The following is a 19,623-nucleotide window of genomic DNA, read 5'->3' as shown; positions in this document are numbered from 1 at the left end:
CTAGGAACCTTCTCACCATGTTGAGGGCAGATAGCAAGTACTTATACTGACTAGATCAATAGCTTCTATACCTAATGATTTTATATGTAGTGATTTTGGGCTGTCTGGGCTTTTAGGAAGAAGGCTTGGGAACCATTAATAATTCTTTCTTGCTTGCTTTTTTTCTTTGGTACCGGGGATTGAACTCATGACCTTGCACTTGCCAGGCAGGCACTTGTGCCACTGAACTAAAGCCTGGGTCCTCCATTAATATAATTCTGTTAACTGTTTAGAATTCTCTTCCCCAATAGTAGAAATTAAATTTTGCCATCTTTTTCTCAGTCTCTTGTGTAGCTGGGATTATAAATGTGTGCTATGGTACTCCACCCAGTTTCTTTGTACTCTTGTTGCATCACTGTTTATTTTCACAATACTCCATAACAGTCTTCATAAAAAAGAAAATACAACATGATGGACAGTTATATTAGAGGCACCTGAAGATGGTTTTAAAGTTATCTGCAAGGAAATGGTGTGTATAAGATTTTGAACCAGTTACTCCTATTGGTACTTTTGCCAATGTTAATTTAAATTTAAACATTATAGTATTGTATATGTCTGCAGGTTTCCTACCCCTTATTTGAAATATTTGGGGTTAGAAGTGGTTCACATTTCAGAATTTTTCAGGCTGTAGTTATTTACATAGACTGTTTTGGTTGATATTCCTGATCTGAAAATCTGATATTTAAAATATTCTTATTTGAATTTCAGAGTATTTTGAATTTTGAGATTAACTTTGTTTAACTTTGTTTTGACCTAGTCAGATCTATATTTTGTAGAACCTAATTTTGGAGTTAATCATTTCCTAAGCAACCCTTGTGAGGTCACACATATATTTAGTTGTTCTTATTCCTAGACATCATTTGTTTTAGTCACTAAATGTCTTTTTCCTTACCAGATTATAATATAGTTATCTGATTTGACTTCTTAACTCCTGTTAGAAATACTCTAACTAATTCGGTGAATGATTCTGAGCATAAGTTTCTTTTGTTCTGCTAGGTCTAGGTTTTTTTCTAGGTCTAGATTGTATTTGCTTGTCACATAAAGGGTTGGTTGGCTTCCTTCCTCCCTTGTGTATGCACACATGTACATCCACCAATATTTTTGAACAAAAGACAGACTTACAGTAAATAGACATTCAGAATTATTTTATTCATATTGTGTGTAATAGCAATGATATGTCTATACTTGAACCAGCAATGGAAAGTCTTTTGTGATCTGTGCCTTATGTGTATGACTAGTAGAATAATAATATAATCTTCATGGTTAATAGTAGTACCTCTTCAGAGGAACGTATTTGCCATGCATCTGTCTTTGCAGAGCTTAGAAGTGGCATTGTCTTCTCTTACTTGTTCTTCGTATCAGCCCTAGTGTTTACCTTCTTCACCGCATGTTTTCTACTTTACTTAGGCTCATAAGCAGATCTAGCTTTGGGATTATTTTAGTTATAGTCTTGATAAGGAGCTGTGATTTTGGTAATTTGCTGTCAATCCTAAATTTGGTTTCAGGATTTAGAGGAATTAATCCTTCAATTGAAAGGTGATCTGGGTAAAGGAACAGCTTTTTCATTCAGTCAGGTAAGTGATTGTTGAACATGAAAGCAAAATATTTTTCCTTGGCTTTTTAAAAGGTATATTTGTGGGCTGGGGATTTAGCTCAGTGGCATAAGCACCTGCCCAGCAAGCATGGGATCGTGAGTTTGATCCCTGGTACAAAAAAAAAAGTATATTTGTTGTATTTAACAGTTTTCTTAATAGTAAACCAACCTCATATTTCTGGAAGAAAATAGCCACTTTTAACAGATTTTGAATTATATTTACTAAATTTGCTATCTTAATTTAGTTTTTATTATACTTTGTTTATTAGTATTTTCTTTCTAAGTTTAAGTAAGAGTTTTAGGGGAGGAGGATGGCAGTCTTTGTCAGTTGGTGATGTTAGGGTAGTTGATGAAAATTAATGAAAAAAATTTTTTGTGTCTTTTGAAGACAGGGTCTCACTACACAGTTCAGGCTAGCCTTGGGCTTACTTTTTCTCCTAGGCTGGTCTTGAATTTGCAAGGATCTCCTGCCTCAGCCCTCCCAAGTGCTGAGATTATATGAGTATGCTACCATGCTTGGCTTTTTTTTTTTTTTTTTTTTTTCATCTTTTTGAGACAGGGTTTCACTATGCAGTACAAGCTGGCCTTAAATTCACTTTGTAGCCCAGGCTGACTTTGAACTCATAGTGATCCTCCTGCCTCAGACTCCCAAGTGCTGAGATTATAGGTGTGCACCACTGCACCTGGCCGTTGACTGTTCTTTTCAACCAGGCAGATCTCCAAGATATCCAATGGAATTAAACATACATTAATAATATTTTAAAATTGACTCAGAATATGCCATTCTAGGAATGTAAAATTTTAATTTTTGTCTGATTTTGGATTCTTGTTTCAGTTTCATCCATCCATTTATTCATTCATTCATTTTGGTGCTACAAGTTGAACCTAGGACTTCCTGCATGCTAAGCAAGCATTATACTACTGAGCTATATCCTCCAGCCTCTTTTAATAATTGTGTGCAAAAACACAGTGAACATTCTTGTAAGTAAATGATTGCATATCCATGTTTATCTTTTTTTTTTAAAGCAGAATATACTTATTAAGAGAAAGAAAGCCTCTGTGAGAGAGAGACAGAAGAAGTCCCAAGTGAGTTGCCTCCATGTTTATTTTTAAAGGTTGGATACAATATACAATCTCTAGTAGTAGGTATATGAATGTCCATTTATCTACACCCTCACCAGTATAATGCACTAAGATTTAAAAAAAATTGCTGGTTACAAAAGTAAAAAATGGTGTTTGCTATTTCAGCTTTTATTTCCTTGATTAGTAATGAACTGAAACAAAGAAAAATTTTGCTGTGTTTTTGTTTTTGAATTTCTTTTTCACATCGATTTTTTTTTTTTAATTATTGTACTATGAATTCATTCCAGGGCCTTGAGGCATGTTATGCAAGTACTTTACCACTGAGCTGTATACTTCTCTAATATTTTTTGATTTTGAGACAGTATCTCTCCAAGTTGCTCTTGCAGGCCTCAAACTTGAGCTCTTCCTATTTAATTATCTCAAATAGCCTTATTATTATCTTTCAATACAAATCCTATCCTATTGTAGATCTATTTGGTTTGTAGTATGGAACTAATTTTCTAAATATCCAGCACATTCAGGATATTAGAGATAAAGGTATTTGTGGGTATTTAAGTAGAGTTGCAGACTTTTTTCAGTGCTCTGCTTTTTTAAAACATGACTTAAATGTTCTATTTGCCACAGTTTCTCTACGTACCTTTTGAGTTTTTGCTTCTACTGGTTTATGCTCTGTGACAGGAATTGGGAAACTTTTTCTACATATGGCCTGACAGTAAATAGTTTTGGCTTTGTAGGCCATATGAATTCTCCCATTGTAGCATGAAAACAGTTCATGTAGATGATGCATAAATGAACATTGGATGGAGCTGTGTTCCAACAAAACTATTTAGAAAATAAGCCACTTACTGTAGTTTGCCAATACCTGCCTTAGGACATTTTACTCTTACAGCTTCTGCTCTTTCTTGATGTGGTCCCTGCTCCTGTAATTGCTACACTCTAAGGCTAAGGCAAGAGCATTGTGAGTTCAAGGTTAGCCTTTAGATGCATAGCAAGACCCTGTCTCAGAAAATCAACAAACAAACAAACAAAAAGAAAAATAGAAAAGAAAAAGTGTTTTCTACTTAGTTATAACCTTTCCTATAATCAAACTTGCGGCTAGAGGCAAATCTGAAGACTTTCAGGCTTCAAGGTGGAGACTGATATAGCCAGGCCTGACAACCTCCCTAAAGATTAACAGCAATTTGAGATTATACCATAATTAGCACCACCTGGCCTAATGAGCCCAGTAAAACATCAGACAGAGCGATGGGTGACCAGAACATCCAGATCCATACTCCTGTCCCTTTCTAGGGATGCCTTTGTTCTATGATTAGAAAAGTTATAGATAATGATGCTTGCCATATACATATTGTTTCCCTATTGGAACAATATTTGCTATGTGACTATACTTGTAATCTTATGAATTGATTATAGTTTAACCCACGTTGTACCCACGTTGTGATTTTGTTGTATAAAATACCCCTGACAAAGAGACTCAATGGTCATCCCCTCAGAATCCCTCCTGCAAAATTGAGAGCTATTCTACTACTTATTTCCAGGAAAATTCTCCTAAATTTCTTTGGGTTTCAGACTTCATTCCCTGATATCATGACATGAACTTGGCACATCCAACATCTTAATAGATTGGGAGTTGTTTTCCCTAATAGCACTTCTGAGTGGTTTGTTCCTTACAATCTAGATTTCCTGGTAAGAAATGGGCTTATTTTGGTGAATTTTAAGAAGTTTATGGAACTTATCTCTATATGGTATCATTAGTGTGATTCTGCTTATCTCTGTCTCTGTGCATGTCATCATGCTTACACTACAGGCTAATTTCCTTATGCTCTGTCTTCCTTTACATCCTAGCTCCTGGATACTTACTTGGTTTTCTCAGTTTCTCTCTATAGACTATCTGCTTTAGCTCTGGCTACTGTCCATAATGTCTAATTGTCATTAAATTGAGAATCTGATTTCTTGTGAGTGGTTAAGTTTCCGAGACTTGTATGAGTAACAGTTGCTATTTGTGAAGTTTAGGACACTTTTCCCTATTGATTATTGTGTGTAGCTCTGTCTTTTCCTATATATAATTCAATATTGATTTGGCTTAACCCAGTCTAGCTCCTATAAGTATATCCAGCTCATTTAATTGCTCTAAAAGTGGAAGGCAACCCAGTCATGGAGTATTCAGAAGGTCTCATACGTAACTTGTGGAATTTGACACAGTCTCACAGAGACCGGGCAATTCTATTTTCCTTAATGTCTTTATTCTCTCCTGCCTGCTAACTGACTTCCTCATCCTTTATGTATTCTATTGCCCATAGTTTCTGTTTTTTTTTTTTTTTTTAAACTCCTAATTCTCCTGCCTAATAAATTGACCTTACTTAAATCTTTTTTAATTTTCTTACATAGGCCGTGATATGTGCTTGCATTGGATATCCACTTGTCTTCAGCTGCTGAGTTTCTTTTTTGGAACCGGAGATCAAACTCACAACTGCGTGCTTGTGCTGAGCTAAATCCCAGCCCCGAGTTTCTGTTCCTCTGTTTTTCCCAATTTTCAGTTGACTATAATTTTCTTATCTCGTCCTTGTTTGGCGAGATCTTTTATGTCATTATAAGTCATAGACTGTCTTTTTCCAGATTTTCAGTTGACTATAATTTTCTTTTTTTACTCTTTTTTTTTTTTTTTTTTATCGGTACCCAGGATCGAACTCATGACCACCTGCTTGCAAGGCAAGTGCTTATGTCACTGAGCTAAATCACCAGCCCCAGCTATAATTTTCTTATCTCATCCTTGTTTGTGGACATCTTTCATGTCATGATAAGTCATAGACTGTGTAGTAATATGAATGCCTTAGGTCTGATCCTTAGGTTTTGTCCTTACCTTTGGTCTGATCAGCTGTGGGTTTGGTGGATGAATAGTTGATCAATAGAATACTGCCTTAGCCAGGCTTGTTGACACTGACATTTGTTTATTTACTTCTGTCAAGTTTAACTCTCTAAAGCACTTAATGCAGCAGCTACCAAGTCTCTTAAAGATTCATCTTCTAGTAGGTATAAGTTTTAAGTTCCATGATGTTATGGACAAGTTTACACATCTTCAGGACAAGGAGATGCTCTGTAATTCTGTAACCAATTTTCTAAACTGTTTCTTGTGAGGGAGCTGTTCCATTTCCTACTATTCCTTACATGCTTTGCTTGCTTGAAGTAAATTCTCTCGTGAGCTCATCAATTGGCAGGTTATTGGCAGTCTACCTATAGGGAGATAATGGTGACTGGTATAGGGGGACTTTAGTATAGTTAATCCTTTTATGAATACTAACAGTCCTGAAAAGCTCTAGGAAACTCAGCAGCAGGAGATGTTCCATCTTCACATTAGGGTTACACATTTGTTCAATTTAGCTGGTGTGTTTCTTTCTTCATCTGTTACGTCTTGAATTTCTCCTCTTCGGTATTGGTCTTTCCATCCACTTTTTTCTCTACTCTATATTTTTTATCCACTTTCTTAAGACTTCCTCATAAGTTTTGCTTTTTTATTACCCTCATGACCTCACTTCTGTGTTGTGTGCTGGCAGGCTGCAAATCCTTTCAGTTTCAGTTCCTTTCAGTTCCTACTCCTAATTTTTGAGAACACAATTTACTAAGCCTGACCTACTAGTACATTTAAAAACAATAGAGCCGTTTAATTCTAAACAGGACCCTACAGTTTTTCATGCTTCCGTTGTTCTAAAAGTGGCAGAAAATAAGCCAGGTATGGTGGTGTACACCTGTAATCCCAGCGCTTGGGATGCTGAGGCATGAGGATTGTTGCAAGTTTAAGACCAGCCTGGGCTACAAAGTGAGCTCAATACCAGCCTGAACTGTATAGCAAGACCCTGTCTCAAAAAGACCAAAAAAAAAAAAAAAAGTAGTAGAAAATGAAGTAACAAAAGCTCAGGAGATGGGTATTGGGTCTCCCAGGCCATGATGGCAAACCTTTTAGAGCTTTCAAAGATAGAAACAGCCTACTGTATAACATGAGGATACTTAGAGGCTTGCCATCACTATCGTAGATTGATCTTTGATCATCTTTGCCCTGCTCCCACATTGTTGCATGTTTCTAAATACATATATATGATTAAGACCAGAGTGAACTGTGGGACATATATGAGTTTTGAGAGCCTCTATGATGACTTGCCATCCTGTCAATCAATCATTCTTGTCAGTTGTACCTAGACATTCAGTGAGAGGTACCTAAGTGGAGGAATTTGGCCTTTAAATTCTGGAAACCTGATTTATTCATCCTTTTTGTTTTTATTGTTGCTGTTGCTAGTTTTGTGTGCTTTGACTTATGTACAATGCTTTTCTATAACTGCAGCACCTGTTTTTGTCTGCTGTAATAGTGGAATGAACCTTCCCTGAGTACGAACAACTCCTCACGATCTATAGTAAACAGAGCTGCTTACTGTGTACTTTACTACAGTACAGACTGTGCACTGGCAATTCTTTTCTTATCATACACAAGAACCCTGACTACTGTTGGCCTATTCTACCAGCACTATCCCAATTTTGTTACTTACATATAAGAAATAACAGTTGGTAGATCTTCACTTTCGTATCCTATAGTTAATAAAATCATTGTACTCAATTCTCTGCTTTTACTCTGTTTTTTACAGCTTCTAATGTAGCCATTAACAACTGACTTCTCTATCATTTATTTCAGGAGTTCCAATTATGAATACCTGAGGGACCCAGATGGGGTAAAAGTGTAGATGGTTCTCTTCTTTTTTCTTGAAATGCTATTTTTTGTTTTTATTTTGTTGCTCCACCTTTTTTTGCTTATCTACCTCTTTTATAGAGACATTAGAAGAGATTTCTCTTTTTTAAAATTTATTTTTAAATTTTTGATAGTACATTCTTACAGTACATAATGAAGTACATTAATCATGAGAACTTGGTACGTATATATAACATCTTAATTGAGATTTTTATAAAACATAAAGAGTACAGTTGTGTTGTTCAAGGACAAGTGTGATGCTTCTAAGAAAATAGTAGGGAGTGTTTGGGATTGTGGGTAACATGAATGTGGATGATTCATGTGAAGCTGAAAGCCTATTAGTACTACTTGGCTGCTGTTAATTGTTGTTCATTGAAAGTGTGGGGCTAGAATTGAAATGATTTGTGGCTTTCTACCTGGAGTCTGACTATCTTTAATTTTTTGTTTTTGTTTTTCTGTAGTTCAGGCTGGCCTTGAACTTACAGTTATCTTTTTGCCACAAGTTCCTGAGTGGTGGGACTATAAGCACGCATCCCCATAACTATCTTCAATTTTATTTTATTTTTTTAATGTTTCAGGTCAGCATTGCGATATACACCTGTAGGACTCAGAGAGGCCAAAGCAGTTTTGAACCCAGGCTAGGCAGTTTAATGACTTAGCATGACCCAATCTCAAAATATGTAGCTCACTGGAAATGCCCTAGATTCACTCTCCAGTACTGCCAAAAAGAAAAAAATAAAAAAGAAAAAGAAAAGAAGACGAGGATGAAGAACAACAACAACAAAAATAAGAACAGGAAGAGGAAAGAAAAAAGCTACAGGCAGTAGAATGTTTATGTGTGGTTTTATGACCTTTAACTTCTACTTTTTCATAAGGGTTTATTTGTAATTTTAATTTTTTTGTATGTGTTACAAAACATGAGAATGTAGCACACTACCTCATGAATTCATCTCGGGTATTGGCAGTTTCCCTATTCTTGTCAGTTATTCTGTTTGGACTTCATTTTTTTTTTTTTTTGAACATTTTTGTATATTTATTGGTCATTCACACTTCCTCTGAGAAGCATCTATTCATTTTAGTTGCCCATTTTTTAAAAAATTTTATTTAAGGAGAAAAGAAAAAAAAAGCAGAGAAAGGGTACAAGTTATACAGATTTACAGAAAAAAAATAAACAGTAGGAAATCACTAGTTAATGGATTACATATTGTCATCTTAGAAATAATTGTTCAAGTCACAAAATTAAAGCTTGTAAAGTGGACATTCCAACAATGATACTGCAAACAGTTCTGTTCAATGATCCAATAAAACTCTGTGATAGCATTTTCTATCTTATACACTTAAATATAGATGCAGTTATATAGTTTAGAGCACTTTCTTTTCCTCTCTTTTGTACAATGACTATTACACATTTTGGGTTTCATTGCTCCCACGGTTTGGACTTCATTTTTATAACATAAATTACCAAGCTGTTAATATCACTTTGTGTATAAGTTTTCAGTATTAGACAGAAAAGTACTAATTTGTATTTGTAGTGAATTTGGTGGTATGGTTCAATTCTTTTTTAAAAAAAATAATTATATGGTTTTAAGTTTTTTATGTGTGTGGTACTGGGTATATCAAATTCAGGGTCTTGTGCATGCAAGGCAAGAACTGTACTACTGAGCCACATTCCTACCCTTTCATTTCTTTAGAATATCCCTGGTTGCTTTCCCTGAAATGTCAATCATTGTTGCATTACTCAGAGATTAATTATTCTAGATCTCTGCTGTTGACAATGTTTCTCTTCATTTATTCTAAACCTTTTTTTTTTTTTTTTTTTTTTTTTGTCTTTTTCGGTACCAGGGATCGAACTCATGACTGCCTGCTTGCAAGGCAGGCGCTTATGCCGCTGAGCTAAATCCCCAGCCCCACTCTCTTCATTTATTCTGTTCTGATTTCTCACTTGTTCATGTGTAGTTTCTAATAGACAATTTTTTTTTTTTTTTTTTGGTACCAGGGATTAAACTCATGACTGCATGCTTACAAGGCAGGTGCTTATGCTCCTGAGCTAAATTCCCAGCCCTTCTAATAGACAATTTTGAGTTTATCTTCATGTATTTTTATTTCGTGAAACCTTTCAGCTTCAGTTTTTTGCTAGTGTATACCTTTCTTTTCTGTGAGAACAAAGAATCTAATACTCTAATATTCTAGCCAAGTAGTACTAATAGCCTTTTCTTTTCAGATGAGTTGTCTACATTCGTGTTGCCGACAATCCCAATCACTCCCTCCTGTCTTCCTGAATATGAGTTGCCACCAAGGTTATTTCTCTAAGAATGTCATATAGAGCAAAATCATGGGGTGTGTACAACATGGATCAAACTAATCTACCAATAAGATTACTGCAAGTATAGCTGCTAAGCTAACAGTCCAACAGGGAAGTAGGTCACATAGCAAGGGTACATGGAAAGAACAAAGGCATTTTTACAAAGAGCTGGGTCCCGATGCTCTAGTCACTCATCTAGGTGACTGATGTCTATCTGGAATTACTGGACTGGGTGGTACCAATTACAGTATAATCCTAAATTTCCATTCATCCTTTAGGGAAATATGTAAGTCTGGCCAATGTGGTTTTAATCTTGAGGCCTTGCCCTCTTCACATGCATATAGAGCTGTGGTTTGATGACTCTCATCTTTTGAACTGACTCCCTCCTGGGCCAGCTCTGTCTTGAGTGTGTATTAATTTCTACCTAACTTAGCTGTTTATGATAGTTTCCCCCTCTAAAGAGGTATCCCTAACTGTGCTTAGAGGAGAATGGACAAAGTTTCCAGCTGAAAAGAGTCAGTGTGGGGGAGACTACATTCAGCAGCATTCTCCAGCAAACTAATCTAGTAGGCCTTGAATAAAAGTCATGTTGCAGTTTAGCAGTTACCTTTTACAAGGTCAGTAGGTCAGTCTAGTGGATCCTAGGAAAAGGAATCTGGCATATTTGTCCTTGGTTCCTTCTGCGTGATCTCTTGGAGTTTGGCAGCTTCGAGGTGAGAAAAAACAAATTTTGAAGAAAGAAAGCATGTACAATTAAAGTGGCTATTTGCAATGATGGGGGTAAATATTTTCTAGAACGATAGTGAATATTTTAGACTCTTGGGCCACATAGTCTCTGTTGTTTCTGCTGAACCTAGTGATTTAGCTATTAATGATTCCTAAGTTAATGAGTGTGGCCATGTTGATGTGGTATTGTCTTCTGTGGGCAGTGGCTTCCCAGAGTGGTGCTTTGAGGGAGAGGAAGGGGAAGCCTAGGTTAAGTTGAGGACTGAGGCTCCAGGGGCCTGAGAGCTGCAATGACAGAGTAATCACATTTTTGGGGAGCTCATGTTACATGTACATAATATATCTCAGTTCTTTTCATCCCATTCCCTACCCTCCTACCATTCCTTGATCTTCCCATTTGATTTTTTTTTTTTTTGTTTTTTTTTTTTTTGTTTTTTTTTGCTACTAGAGATTGAACTCATGACATTGTGCTTGCCAGGCAGGTGCCTATGCCACTGAGCTAAATCCCTGGCTCCCCTTTCCCATTTGAAAAAGATCTGCTTACTCTCTATTATCTTTTTTAGGAGCATTCTATGACCTTGAGGCTGCAAAATGTGCAGTCCTGCTTGTTCTTGTGATGGCTCAGGGCATCTTTTCTACTGTCTTGTTCTTTTTCTACAACGAATTTCTCTGCTTCATCTTTGTAGGCCATAACTGAGCTTCCTTTCTGGCTAAACTGAAAATGTTTTAAATTATTCTGCTGCACTTTTTATTCTTGATTCTCAATCTAGATCTGGCTTAAAACCTTCCAACAATAGCCATGCCACTGCCTCAATATTAGAGTGTCGTAAATTTTCTTGTACAAGATAAATTAATCCATTGCCTTTAATCTCAGCCCCAGACAAAATCCCTGGCCATGAGCAACATGCAAATTTTCTGCAAAAGCGTAATCCAATGTAGTCCTCAGCAGAAACCTCCAAAAGCCTGATCTTCACCTCCTACATTTCTGTCTACATTTCTGTCAGCATCGTGATCTTCTGGGCTCTAAGACCAGAATCTCCCATCAAGTATGGCTTAAAGCATTCCAGGGTTTCTTCTTCAGCTAGCAATCTCTAAACCTTTCTAAACTTGCCACAAGCCAGTTCCGAAGGCTCCTGAGCCACACGGTCAGGTACATTCATAGCAACGATCCCACTTCTCTGTACCAAGTTCTTTCTTAGTTACTTTTTTTCTTGCTGAGACAAAATACCCAACAACCAAACTTAAGGAAGGAAAGTAGCACACAGTTTTAGAGGTTTTAGTGCATAACCCTCTTGGTCCAAAGCATGGTGTCTTGCAAAGCAGGCAAGGAGGCAGCAGTAGACAAGTAGCAAACAGTGAAACAGCAGTAGCCTTTTTTCTGTCCTTTTATATACTATCCTGGATGTAAGCCTATTCATTAGTGCCACTCACACCCAGGGTAGGGCACCATTAATCCCAGTTTCCCACACTCTAGATACAGCTACCTCAAAAAAAACTCCACTTATGACCACAATAAGCTTTGGGGAAACATCTTGATATAACCTATTACATAATACTATCCTAATACTAACTTTATTGCACCAACTGAGAATCCTGAAATTCAGTTCAATTCAATACACAGAGTTAATAGTAACTACCCTGCATATTGGTGTTCACTCACTAGAAAGGTCTTTAAACTCTGCGTGTGCAAAATTTTATTGGGGTCTTAGTAGATTGAATCAATTTTGTGATTAAATTTTGTCTCCAGTCCCTTTCCTCTCCCAAGAGGTATGAGTCTGGGGCCAACAATTCCAACTTCTTCCTACTAAGCTTGGTCTTTCTGGTATAGCCAGCCCCTCTCTTGAAACTCAGGGTCCACCATGTATCCCATCTTTCCAGTGTAAACTGAAGTATAGTCCAAAAGCTCTCATTGTAGATAACAAAATACTCTCCCATTACTCAGAAAATGCTAAGCCTCTATGAAGCTTTTGTTGCATAAGATCAAGGGGCAGACACCAGGTTTATTCTTCATTATACCACAGTTATGTTTTTTTTTTTTTTTTTTTTTAATCCATACCGGGGATCGAACTCATGACCGCCTGCTTGGAAGGCAGGTGCTTATGCCGCTGAGCTAAATCCCTAACCCCCACAGTTACATTTTTGTATTTCACCTCTGGTTTTATCTCATTTTTTTTATTAGTGCATATTGATTTTGCAGATTAAGGAACTTCAAATTGGTAGATTTATAAACACATATAACCTATTTTGATCATCCTCTGTAACAACCTCCCTTGTCCTGTTGAGTAATGTTTTTGTTACTAAAATGCACAAATGATAGATCAAATGAGGAGGTTATAATTTGCAAGGCTATTAGAAGTTGGTAAGTACCACAAAAACTGAGATTTTACTGGAAACCCACCCACTAAAGGAACTGGTGTCCAGTCATGATTCATGGGAACAGGAATGGCAAAACCACCAGAAAATTGAGACATTTGGAGAAATCTCTACATTTCTTTTCTTGGCTAAGTTTGCTTTGTTTATGTTGTCATTACCTTGCCTCTTTGTTTTGCTTCTGCTTTTGAGATTCTATGCCCTTCGCTACCCTAGAGCTTCAGATTATTTCTGTTTTCTGCTTTCACATTAATCCTTAAATTTTTACTTCTAGTTCTTATCTTGTTATACATATTTAAAACTATAGAGTTTTTATGAATTGTCACCTGATTGGTTTTTATGAATTGTTTACCTGATTGGCTGTCACCTAAGCTAGTGAGTTGGGCTATTGGAAATTGAGAGTAGTAATTTGTGCTTAGCACAGCAAAGTATTCCACTGGCAGGCTTATTATAGTGGGAAGCAGCTCTAAAACATTTAACTTTTTCTTCTTTTTTGTTTTATTCCCAGTACAAATTTTTATATATAATATATGTGCTTTAAAAATACATACATATATATATACACTTATACAACATACATACATACATATATAATTTTATTGGTACATTTTAGATGTACATAATGATCACATTTATCATAGAGAATTTAATCAATACCTATCTTTTTTCCCCAATTTCTTCCACCCCAACCCCTTCTCCTTTTCTTATTTACAAAAGCTTTGCTTCCATTTTTGTTTTGTCTTCCATCCTTTACCTCTCTCCCTCCCTTCTCACCTTCCCATTTGAACATTTTTTTTTCCTATTTCATATCTATTATACATTTTGGTCTTTTTCTCCTTTTGATTTGTCACACCAGAGATTCAATGCTATATAGAAACCTGTGTCTGATTTATTTCACTTAAGATTATGGTTTCAAGGTTCGTAGTCACACCAGAGATTCAATGCTATATAGAAACCTGTGTCTGATTTATTTCACTTAAGATTATGGTTTCAAGGTTCGTACATTTACCTAGAAATGTTTTCAGTTTATCTTTGTTCATTGTAGAATAGTACTCTTTTATAAAAATCCGTATCTTTAACCATTCATTTATTGATGGGCACTGGGTCTGTTTCCCACACTTAGCTATTACAAATTGTGTTGCTGTAAACAAGGATGCACATATATTCCTGTGGTATAATGCTTTTGATTGTTTCAGGAAGATATCAATAAAGAGAATAGCTGGGTCAAATGGAACTTCTAGTTTTAGTTTTTTGAGGAATCTCCACACTGATTTCCTTAGTGGTTGTAACAATTTATACTCCCACCAACAGTGAAGAATGGTTCCTTTTCCCCACAGTCCCCCCAGCGTTTGTTATTGGTTGATTTCTTGGTAATAGCTATTCTTTCTGGAGTGGGATGGAACCACATGTGTTGTTTTATTAAGTTTTTTTCAGTGTTGTTTTAATTTGCATTTCGAATCACCAGTAATGTTGAACATTTTTTTCATATATTTATTTACCATTTGTACTTCTATCTGGGAAGTGTCTGTTCATTTCAGATGCCCATTTTTGAATTAGGTCCTTAAACTTGGGTAGTATGATTTTGATTTTTTATTTTTGAGTTCTTTATTCTCAATGTTAGTCCTTAGTCTGAGGAAAATTTGGTAAAATTGTTTTTTCCACATTATGGGTTGGCTCTTCACTGTCAGGGGTTTCTTTTGCCTGCAAAGTTTTTTTTTTTTGTTGTTGTTGTTTTTTAAAATAAAATGAAATCCCATTTGCTGATTCTTTGTAATATTTCCTGTGAGATTGGGGTTTTGTTCATAAAGTCTTTGCCTACACCAGTGTCTTCAAGAATTCTCCCTGTTTTATATTCTTCCATATTTAGTGTTTCTGTTTTAGTATTTATATCTTTGATCCATTTTAATTTTAGTTTAATGCATGGTGAAAGATAAGGATCTAGGTTTAATCTTTAGCATGTGGAAAGCCAGTTTTTCCAGCTCCATTCATTAAAGGGACTATCTTTCTTCCAGTGAAGATGTGTGGCTCTTTTGTTGAAGATAATGTGGCTGAGTATGTTTGGAATTGTTTCTGCATATTCTAGATTGTTCCACTGATATTTGAGTCTTTTTTTTTTTTTTTCCAGTCCCATGCTGTTTTTATTATTGTAGCATTGTAGTATAATTTCAGGTCAGGAACTGTGATGCCCCGTCTTGCCTTTGTTTCCCAGATTTGCCTTTGTTATTCTAGACCTTTTCTGTTCCCAAATGAATTTTAGGATTGTTTTCCCTAATTTTGTGAGATATGCTATTGGTATTTTGATTAGGATTGCATTAAATCTGTGTAACAATTTTGGAAAGATGGCCATTTTCACTATATTGGTTCTTCCCTATCCAAGAATAAAGAACATCTTTTCATTTTCTGATTTTTAAAAAAATCTCCTTTTTCAGAAGACTAGTTTTCTGTTGAAGACCATTCTATGTAATTCTTTTGGAAAATTCTTTTCATAATTAAATTGTGATTAGTGCTTGTCTGAGGCCTAGGTTCTTGCCATGAAGGATAGTCGTGGTATGGGGGAACATGGTTCGCTTGTGTCACAGTTGAACCTGAGTCATCAACCTCTGAGTATCCCTCTGACCTCTGAGTCTTCTACTGACCTTTGAGTTTTCTTCTAATCCTTCATATCATTGTATACATCTAATAAATATTGGGTACCTAGGAGTGTCTGCCGTACTGAGGCATTGACCTTCTAGTCCCCCTTCATGCATTAGTCTATTTCTTATTTCTTCCTTTTACTATACCCCTCATAGAGACAGATAGGGATCTTAACCAGGTGCCTGATAGTCACCAATGTTAAAAGTCTTTTATTTAGTTCATTAGATTGATTCATAAGTATTCTACGTTTTTGATGCTATTATGAATGGTACAGTTACCCTAATTTCTCTCTTAGTAGTTCGTTATTTTTGTGCAGAAATGCTATTGATTTTTGAGTGCTGACTTTTCATGTAGTTACTAAATTTGGTATTAAGTCTAGAAGTTTTTTGGTGGAGTTTTTGGGGGTCTTTTATGCAGAATATCTTGTCATTTGCAAATAATGACAATTTAACTTATTCCCTTTCTATCCTTACTCCTTTTATTTGTTTCTGTTGTCTAATTGCTCTGGCATATATTTCCCAAACTATATTGAATAGGAGTGGTGAAACTGGACATTCTTTGTCTTCTTCCTGATTTTAGAGTGAAAACTTTCAATTTTTCACCATTTAGTTGATATTGGCTGTTGGTTTGTCATAGGTGGCTTATATCTGATTGAGATATATACCATGTATCCCAATTCTTTGCAGGATTTTTATCATAAATATGTGTTGCACTTGGTGAAATGCTTTTTCCATTGAAATGATCATGTGTTTCTTTTTTTTTTTTTTTTTTTCCTTTTTTTTTGGTGGGTGGGGGGTACTAGGAGTTGAACTCAGCACCTTGTGTTTCCCAGGCAGATGCTTATACATGCTGAGGTATATCCCCTGCCCAATCATGTGTTTTTTGTCCTTTGTTCTGTTAATGTTGTGTATTATGTTTATTGAATTGCATATGTTGAACCACCCCTGCATCCTTGGGATGACTCCTACTTGGTCATGGTATATAGTCTTCTTGATGATTTGCGAGATTCTGTTGGTCAGTATATTATTGAGGATTGTTGCATCTGTATTCATTAGAGAGATTGGCCTGTGGTTTTCTTTTTTATTTGGAGCTTTCAGTAGTTTTGTTATCAGGCTAATGATTGCTTCCAGAAATGCTTTTACAGTATTGCTTCCCTTTCAATTTCATTAAAGAGTTTGAGGATTAGTGGCATTAGATCACCTCTAAATTTCTTGCAGAATTCAGCAGTGAATCTGTCAGGACCTAGGTTTTTCTTTGTAGGTAGATATTTAATTACATCTTCAGTTTCATTGAGTGATATTTGGCTAGTTAGAGTTTCTTTATCTTTTTGATTTAGCTCTGATAACTCATATGCATCTAGGAATTTGTCCATTTCTTCCATATTTTCCATCTTATTAGAATATAAGTATGGGGGCTGGAGATTTAGCTCAGCGGCATAAGTACCTGCCTTGCAAGCAGGCAGTCGTGAGTTCGATCCCCGGTACCGATAAAAAGGAAAAAAAAAAAAAAAAGATTAAAAAAAGAAAAGAAAACAAACAAACAAACAAACAAACAAAAGAATATAAGTATGGAGAACTCTTTCCCATCCTTGTTGTGGTCCGGGAAGGTTTATATTTGTAATCCCAAGAAATTATTGAAATTCTGGTAAATTAATTCTAATCTACCACTTTCAGTGCAACCCAGAGTGAAAGACACTAAGATACATTATGGGGTGCCAAGGTGTCCTAAATTCATCCCAGATGGTAGTTCACTTCAACAAAGGCCACATACAGAGTCCAATCCACGTTTTATTGATTGTCTATGAGAGGAGTGGCTCTGGGGGTGAGTGACAGTGAAAGTAGTGGGAAATACATGGCTGCCATGACTATTGTGAGCTGGGCTAGGTAGGAGGTGTGAGATCATCTCTGCAATACACAGAGGGCAAGAATATAGAGAGAGTGATCTGCATAACATAACTGAGATAGTATCTAATTAATGTGGGGGTCAGTGATTTAGTTCTGATGTATAATCCATTTAGGCCTGGGAAGTCAGCCTCTTTCTCAAGGCTCAGTCTCAGCCAACAGCATGGAGCGTGGCTCTCCATCCTCCCTAGCTCAACCGTCTATTTGGGGAATCACTAGGCGGGGTAACACTGACCTGTCACTTTGCTTCAGAGATTACATATCAGCTCATCAGTCAGTTCAATTGACTTTACTTAAAGGCAACTGAAGGGACAAAGAAATAGTCTAGTCAACTCTGTATTAAGTCAATACATGGAGATTAGGCCAAGTTTATCCAAAATAGATAGTTGCCCTTCTTTTAAAAGCGAGTCAAGGAGAGTTGTCTGGGTGGTTCCCTGCATACAAGTTCTCGAATGTAGATACTGGTAATTGTGGTGCATTGACAACTGATGGTTAACTTGTAACACCCAGCTAAACTGGGTTCTGGGTGTGGAAGGCCCACTTGAGGATTGTTGCAAACAACATATAAGGGAGAACTGGAGAGGAAGAGGGTGCTTCTCTTGAAGAAGCTTGTCTTGCTGGTTTTCCTGATATGAACTCAGCTGTTCTCATTGTCAGAAGAGCTCAGGACTTCAGTGTTACTGAGGATGGCTGTGGTACTTTTTGGGGGAAGTTCAGCTTCTTTGAACATTGCTTCTTGGCTCCAATGTGGATCCTTTAGCCTGCCGACACAGACATTTTAGCTTCTGCCACTGACTTTTGGGCTTTCCCAATGCAGATCTGTGAAATCGACTTGCATTAGACATGCTCATGTGCTCTAGGTCTTCAGCTGGCCTCATGCAAAACATTGCTATGGGATGCAGGCCCTCAGGTGGGTTCTTTGGGTCTTTAGTGTGTGGACAGATTTCCTGCATTCTTTGTATTTGACTCTGGGTGACTATTATAAAATAACCCTATAAATTATGTGTCCTGTATTAAATTTTTCCCTTGGATTCCTTGACCACAACAAAGATCTAGATTTCTGCAAGGTCTGTTGTGACCTCACCCTTTTTATTCCTTTGTGTTTGTTTGTTTATTTATTTATTTATTTATTTTTGTAACAGGAATCAAACTTTGGACCTTGTACTTGGCAGGCGGGTGCTGCAGAGCTGCATTCCTAATTGCATAGTTTTGAGTCTTTTACTTCTTTTTTTTTGTGAGGAATTGGTTGTATTTAACCTTTCAAAGAACCAACTCTTCGATTTATTGACTTTCTATCCCTCCCCCACTTTTTTTGGTCTTTTTGAGATAGGGTCTCACTATGCAGTGTACGTTGGCCTTGAACTCACTAACTAAGACCAAATTGTTCTCAAACTCACCTTAGCCCCCTGAGTCCTGGGATTACAGATGTGTACCAACAAGCCTGGCTTGTATTTTTTTTAGTCTCCATTTCATTAATTTCTACTTTGAGCTTCATGATTTCCTCGCTGGTATGAGCTTTGGGCTTGCTTTTCTTTTTCTAGAAGCTTGAGGTTCAACATTAGATTTTTAAAATTTGAGCTCAGTGTTTTTCTGACATGGAATTCACCACTGTAAATTTACCTTATAAGACTGCTTTCATTGCATCCCAGAGTTCTGGTATGTTGTATTGGCATTGTTGTTTTAATTGTAGAAACCATTTAATTTCTCCATGAATATAATCTGCAGTCCAAATTGTTTAGCCTATCACACTGTGGAGCTTTATATTGAAATTGTTTAGCCTCTCATACTGTGGAGCTTTATATTGGCTTTCAGACCCTAAGTGTCTCCCAGGGTTAGGCCTCACTGAGACACAGGTATCTGATATAGATCCAGCTCAAGAAGGCTTGTTTTGGGGATTCAACTTCCCCAAATGGTGTCCAGTCAATCACAACCTCCTGGGAATGATGGGAATGGATTCATCTAGCAGCCCCTAGAACCCATACCATCTACTGTTCTATACCACTGGTGTGTCTGTCTTTCCCTAGCGGTCTCTAAGGCATCCTATTGTCACCACACTTTTTTTTTTGTCATTTTTTGAGCCGGATCTTACTATGCAGTTTAGGCTGGCTTTGAGCTCACTTTGTAGCCCAGGCTGGTCTCAAACTCACAATAATCCTCCCACCTCAGCCTCCAGAGTGCTGGGATTATAGGCGTGAGCCACCACGCCCTGCACCACACTTCTATATATAGGCATATGACACTT

The 19,623-nt window shown here is 36.7% G+C and overlaps 1 long non-coding RNA gene across 1 annotated transcript in view; it reads left to right on the top strand.

Moving 5' to 3' along the window:
• LOC134475463 (uncharacterized) overlaps positions 1 to 19,623 on the top strand; it is a 141,034-nt gene that overhangs the window by 19,851 nt on the left and 101,560 nt on the right. The window contains exons 2-3 of the long non-coding RNA XR_010046597.1: positions 1,545 to 1,613; positions 2,663 to 2,719. This is a non-coding gene — a long non-coding RNA (uncharacterized LOC134475463). The remainder of the gene's footprint in view (positions 1 to 1,544; positions 1,614 to 2,662; positions 2,720 to 19,623) is intronic.

Source organism: Cavia porcellus, unplaced genomic scaffold (genome assembly GCF_034190915.1).
Source record: "Cavia porcellus strain 051 isolate PalLab524CR breed Dunkin Hartley unplaced genomic scaffold, mCavPor4.1 scaffold_3, whole genome shotgun sequence".
NCBI lineage: Eukaryota > Metazoa > Chordata > Mammalia > Rodentia > Caviidae > Cavia > Cavia porcellus.
This window is presented reverse-complemented; position numbering and strand designations above follow the sequence as displayed.